Genomic DNA, 7,098 nt, shown 5'->3' with positions numbered 1-7,098 from the left:
AGAAATTAGAACTTTTTGAAATTTTTTTATTTTAATTCACGGTACTGTTAATGCCTTGGCTCATCTGAGCCCGGGCACCAAATGGCCGCTTCCGGAAAATAGCTACTGTCCCTTGTTTTGGTCATGTCTAAATGCCTTTCCGTTATATCACTTGCAGAGCTGCTAGCCTTCTTATGCCTCTTCTATGTCATGTGTCATATTTTTCTGTTACAAAGTCGTGCCACATTATAGACGGTGATTGTGCATGTCTAACTTTATTGCGATTCACGTCGTTGTCATTGCTTTTCTTCATAGACAAAATGTACTGTGACATAAGGGGTTGACGGAATACTCTGCCGTCTAAGGAGAGACGTGCAAGTACATCTTTCCTGTTAAAATTTCCTGAAGTATGTGCTCCCTTTGGACACGTGGTCACGCCACACAATGTTTTGCTAGTACAGTCAAGGATCAACACATCTCATTAATCATGAAGAACTACCATGTATTTAATAATATTGGAAGAAAAGGATTTCAGTATTTCCTACATTTTTGTATGATAAGTACATGAATGCATGAACAATTGCACACTATTGATTTAATATATTTAAGATGTATCCGCAACAAAGTCTTGTATCACAGTTCTTACCGCGACAGGAATCCTAACCGAGTGGGTATTTCCATCTGACCATGTCAAGCTCCCAAAGGTAAACCCGCCTTGCACTCTCCGCCTTGTAGTAAACGACACCCTAAATGTCATGCTTGTGCTACTACCTTTGGCGAATGTGATCATTGATGGCTCCACGGACATGACCACCCCTGCTGGAGCTTCAAGCACCGCATGATAAGTCGTTCCGACCGCCCCCACATTTGTGATAGTGCGTTGAACCGTGACATGGTCCTTGAGGTCCGGAATAGCGATCGACGGGAGATTGAGATTGAGTTGGTAGGATTCGCAACCATGCAACAATCCTATGGTGCAGTTAAAAAACTTCTTGTACTCTCTTGCATCCACGTTGTAGACCAAGCCAGGGTCACTGGCTCTGTCTGGGTCTATGGCCACCACCAAAGTCGAAAGGATCAGCCACCTTCCTCGGGACCGTCTCTGCTTCGATTGGCGCACCAAAACCATCGGACACTGATGCTAGAATCATCACAAAGAAACAAGTTAGTAATATAAGATAAACTAGCTGGAAGAACTTTGCATATAAACATTGTGCATACCTGTGGTGACAATTGCAGACTTGATCATAGCAGGTGACCAATCACGGTGAATTGACTTAAGCAGTGCGGTCACCGCAGAGACATGTGGACATGCCATGGATGTACCAGAAAGTAACACATAGGAGCCACGAACAGCTGCTAAGATGCTGACACCTGGCGCAGTTATGTCGGGCTGTCAAAACATCCACAGAGATAAAAGTCTTAAATCCGGAGACGTTCACAAAAGTTAGTTAAAAGCACCGCAAGTATTTGCGCAAAAAAGGGGGGACCGCAAGTGCAATTATTTTGTCTTTGAGTTATAAATTTCACAGTGGGAGTACCTTGAGTATGCCTGGATATAGGGGGCTCGGACCTCTGGAGGAGAATGAAGCAACCCTCGGCGATAGCACCCCGTCTCCGACAACAGTCATGGTAGGTGACACCTTCACAATGGGATTCCTATCATGACAAAAAACATTCACAGATTAGTTATTGGAGAAAGAAAATATATGACGATCGACCCTATTCCAGGCAACGCGACTTCTTACTCTGTGTTCTCCCAGTAATATGCAATTTTCTGTGCGATTTCGTAGTCTACCACAAGCATGGCATGCCGGCCTTGCACGCCGTCAGGGAGTCCAAGCTGTTCATGTTGTATTGCGCGAAGATGAGGCCCTTGGCTCTGGCACTCACGGTACGGTTGATGGTGCGGGGTAGCTCTACCCGAGGCAACACGCTCCGAGCCTCCCTCGGTGCGTAGCACAACACGATCTTGCCGGTCACATTGCTTGACGCTAACCACTCCTCCGTGCAGCTGCGCAAAAGTTTTAAACTGAATATGGTTCGATAAACCGTGAAACTAATAACAATGTAAATTGTCAATTGAGTGTGTTATGTCGCTACCTTCCCGCATGAACAAGCTCCTTAAAGTCGTCGCTGTTCAGAGTAGAGTTGTAGTAAAGAGATTGTCCCTGCGTTTAAGATCAAAGACAAATGAGAGAGTAAGTTTTTCTTTTTCAAGAAAGTTCAATGAATGCCTATACGATTATGTTTCGGCGCACGCTAATTTGACACTTGACGTATCATACGACTTCCCGCCAAAAAAGAGTAAAACCTATACGATTATGGTAAGTCAGTTGTGTTCTTTCAACTAAAAACAGTTTGTTAGTTAACCTGTACCTAGCATGTGTAATGATGTAAATTATCGACTTTTATCTAGCTGGGATGTTTCTATTCCTTGAGAGTGGATGTATTTGGGTGCATTTTCCTATATATTTTTTAAAAAGGAAATATCAGAACAAGTACTTGGAGAAACGTACATACCACAAGCTTTTCTTTGTTTCCGAGAGATATGAAGGTTGGGAAGGCCCGGTCCATCGTGCTAGCGGCCACTGTCGTGACCCATGGCACGACATTCGTCACCGTTTGTGGTGCCGGGCCATCATTCCCGGCAGAGAAGATAACTGAGATCCCTCTCAAGACAGCATGAAGTGTCCCAGGGAACTCATGACCGGCACCCCCTCCCAGTGAGAGCGATAAGACATCTACACCATCGTGTATGGCATCGTCAATGGCTGCGAGGATGCTCGCGTCACTGGCTGCTGTGTTCGGGCCCCATAACACCTTGTAAATTGCTAGCCGTGCACGTGGTGCCTCGCCACGTGCCATGCCGGTGGCTAGGCCGGCATAGCTCACACCCTGCACTTCTCCTCCGGCAATCGTCGAGGCAACATGAGTGCCATGGCCGCTGAAATCCCGAGGTGACATGTACTCACCCTTGAGGTGCATGGCATTAATTCCCTCGAAGTACCACCGTGCGCCGATGATCTTTCTATTGCAACTCGTTGCATTGAACGCTGTTCCGGTCTGGCATATGCCATTCCACCGTGCCTGCACAGGGCCATATCCGTTGTCATCAAAGCTTCGTGATTCAGGCCATATGCCTGCAACAAAAACAAGCACGGAGTCAACCGATGTCCATTTCTAATGTCTGACTTGGGTTTCAACAACTTCTGGATTTAAACTAGAAATTTGATTACAAACCTGAATCGATCACCCCGATGATGATATCTTCACCGTAATTCGCTTTTCGGAGGAGGTCAGTTTGTTGTGGTGATTTGTTGTGTCCAAGGCCAAGGAAGTCCCAGCTTCGAGTTGTGTGCGCCTTGTGGTAAGTGTTAGGCTTCACACTTATAACTTCAGGAAATTCTACAATTGTAGTATCCAATGTGAATTACTCCGCAAAAAACATATAAAGACACCCCACAAAAAAAACATATAAAGACGGCAGATCTTTATCACTTACTTGCCAACGTCCTAGCTTGGGTTTTGGTGAGCATTGCCGCAAACCCAGAGAATCCGTGTTTGTAACTGTAAACTATCGACTTCAAGGATTCATCTTTGCTGTTGCAGACAAGACATAATGTTAGCAACAGTACTAATATATAGTAACATGGATTACTAGCTAGCCAGTACCTCCCAAGAACGGAGGTTAGTATGTCATGGTGTGACGCCGTGACAGCAGATGGATCGTCATGTTTCTTCTCCCCCATGTACACTATGTGGAGCTGAAATAAACATGCGAAGAGTGGTCAAAAAACTATTTCAGAACAAGCCAAAGTTAAAGTCTTGCGAACAAGGAGGAATCATAACTTACTTTGCTCGACGCATTTGCGGAAAGAGGCAACAGTGTGACCACCAGTAGCAGAGCACAGCCAGAGAAAGCTATCCTCGAATCCATGTCTGATCTCGAGAAGAGTGTTATGTTCTTCTCTCCTGTCGCGTGTATGTACATATAACATAGGAGCCAGGTGCTATCCATGGGGTGCAAGAAGAAAGAAGAGTTCAAAAGAACATTGCGTGTTTCAAAAGAACACGTGATCGAGGAGAACAATCGGACTAGACGACCATGTCGTATCTACCACCATTAAACAACTTGAAACATACTTAATGACACGAGGTCGACCTGAAAACAACAAGCTTCGTTTAATCAGTGGGCATAAAATTATAAAATCAACCGTGGGGGCTGCAAGAACCGTTCAAACAAGGATATGTTTGCATTGTCAGCGTTAGGTGGTACACGTACCTGAGAAAGAAAGAGTACACCAAGGTCCTGAGAGGAAGCACCGTGCTCATCGGGCATCCAGGCCGCGTCCATGTCATGACACCAGCGCATTGCTGGGTCTTTCAAAAAAAAAACGTTAGTAAAGTTGATAAAGGTGAAGGCAATTTAGAAACAAAAATTTGACCCATTGAAGCATTCCACGCGTAAAGATTGGTTTGGCTGGTTCATTTCTCTAATAGCTAAATTCTTTTTTTTGGAAGAACCTCTTCGAGAGAGCAGGGATTCCTGCAATTTCTATAAAAAGGATAGAAATGGTCCAGTGTACATGTAAAACTACACCCAAAAATCTACACAGATGATGCAATTTATAAGAAAAAACTAACCCAAAAACCTACCAGAGCTCGAGGATTGTATAAAAACAATTCGTAGGTTCGGTTAGGGATATGAACAGAGTAAGAACATCTACACCCGGGCCTCTTGTATCCATCTCAAACGTCCGGACAGGTCGTCCGGCCACTGACCGGTCAAAAAAAAATTTGACCTAACCAGACCTCTCAAATCACGGACAAAAGCCCGGGCTGACCGACATCCTTCATATCCAGCCCAAATATAGCGCGAATATGGGGCGGCCCGGGCACGCCCATGCGCGTCCGCTTGACAGGCCCAGCCCAACACCGACCCCACAAAAACCCTAATCCAGGCGGCGAGCTCAAACCCTAGCTCATTCTGTCCCTCTCTCTCTCTCTCTCTCTCTCTCTCTCTCTCTCTCTCTCTCGCTCTCGCTCTATCCACTCCTCTCCCTCTCCCTTTCTGATCGCATCCACCACGATGAGTAGCTCCGGCAACGGCTCCGGCTCGATGCTCGACTACGAGGAGGAGATGGTCCTCCGCATTGCGCTGGAGAGGTCCTAGGTGGAGACATCTGGCAGCTCCGGATCTGGAGCGTTGCCGCACCTCCCGCGCCGGCGCAGCGCGGACGCCGGAGCTGGACCCTCCCGGCTTGCGCGCAACGATGCAAGGACAGCACAGTCCGCGCCGGTCCCGTGCCGTCTCCTTCCGCTGCCGGCCGCTCCTCCACGCGGTCGGCGCTGGGTGCTTGTGCCCGCGCCTCCGGCCCGCATGACCGCTCCAGAGTCGGAGGGCGCATGGCAGCGTGAACGGGAGAGGGACGCGGCGGAGCAGTCAGCGTGCCGCCTCCACGGGACGGAGTCGGACGCTGATGAGGACGCATGTCTCCTCGCATGGGTGTACCACCACTCCCTCATGACGGCGGAGACATACGCTCGTTGCGTCCAACGTAAGAACACTAAGGCCCTCCGGCTTGTTATTGAGCAGTCGGTGAAGGAAATATGCCCTAGAGCCAATAATGAAGTTGTTATTTATATTTCCTTACATTATGATAAATGTTTATTATTCATGCTAGAATTGTATTAACCAGAAACTTGATACATGTGTGAATACATAGATAAAACATAGTGTCCCTAGTATGCCTCTACTTGACTAGCTCGTTAATCAAAGATGGTTAAGTTTCCTGACCATAGACATGTGTTGTCATTTGATGAACGGGATCACATCATTAGGAGAATGATGTGATGGAGAAGACCCATCCGTTAGCTTAGCATAATGATTGTTAAGTTCTATTGCTATTGCTTTCTTCATGACTCATACATATTCCTCTGACTATGAGATTATGCAACTTCCGAATACCGGAGGAACACCTTGTGTGCTATCAAACGTCACAACGTAACTGGGTGATTATAAAGATGCTCTACAGGTGTCTCCGAAGGTGTTTGTTGGGTTGGCATAGATCAAGATTATGATTTGTCACTCCGAGTATCGGAGAGGTATCTCTGGGCCCTCTCGGTAATGCACATCACTATAAGCCTTGCAAGTAATGTGACTAATTAGTTAGTTACGGGATGATGCATTACGGAACGAGTAAAGAGACTTGCCGGTGACGAGATTGAACTAGGTATGAGGATACCGACGATCGAATCTTGGGCAAGTAACATACCGATGACAAAGGAAATAACATATGTTGTTATTGAAGTTTGACCGATAAAGATCTTCGTAGAATACGTAGGAAACAATATGAGCATCTAGGTTCCGCTATTGGCTATTGACTGGAGATGTGTCTTGGTAATGTCTACATAGTTCTCGAACCCGTAGGGTCCGCACGCTTAACGTTCGATGACGATTTGTATTACGAGTTATGTGTTTTTGTGATCGAAGTTTGTTTGGAGTTCCGGATGAGATCACGGACATGACGAGGAGTCTCGAAATGGTCGGGAGGTAAAGATTCATATATTGGAAAGTAGTATTCAGACATCGGAATGGTTTCGAGTGGTTCGGGTATTTTACCGGAGTACCGAGGGCTTACCGGAACCCTCCGAGGAAGTATAGGGCCTACATGGGCCTTAGGGGAGAGAGAGGGAAGCCCGCGAGGGGTGGCACGCTCCCCCCTCTAAGGGAGTCCGACTAGGGCAAGGAGGAGGGGGCGCGGCCCCCTTTCCCTTTCCCTCTCCCTCTCCTTCCTCTTCCCCTCCGGTGAGAAAGGAAATGGGGGGGGCGAATCCTACTAGGAGTGGAGTCCTAGTAGGACTCCCCCCCATGGCGCGCCCCTCCTGGCCGGCCGCCTCCTCCTCCCCTCCTTTATATACGGGGGCAGGGGGCACCCCGTCACACATCAATTGTTCTCTTAGCCGTGTGCGGTGCCCCCTCCATAGTTTACTCCTTCGGTCATAGCTTCGTAGTGCTTAGGCGAAGCCCTGCGCGGATCACATCACCATAACCGTCACCACGCCGTCATGCTAACGGAACTCTCCCTCGACCCTCTGCTGGATCAAGAGTACGAG

General features: G+C 47.4%; 1 pseudogene; it reads right to left on the bottom strand.

Annotated features, from left to right (window-relative positions):
- Positions 1-312: 312 nt before the first annotated feature.
- On the bottom strand, positions 313-3,972 carry LOC123058099 (subtilisin-like protease SBT3.8; annotated as a pseudogene).
- Between the last annotated feature and the right edge of the window lie 3,126 nt (positions 3,973-7,098).

This window comes from Triticum aestivum, chromosome 3A, assembly GCF_018294505.1.
Source record: "Triticum aestivum cultivar Chinese Spring chromosome 3A, IWGSC CS RefSeq v2.1, whole genome shotgun sequence".
Classification (NCBI taxonomy): domain Eukaryota; kingdom Viridiplantae; phylum Streptophyta; class Magnoliopsida; order Poales; family Poaceae; genus Triticum; species Triticum aestivum.
The sequence above is the reverse complement of the archived record's forward strand: the minus strand, read 5'-3'. Positions and strand labels throughout refer to the sequence as shown.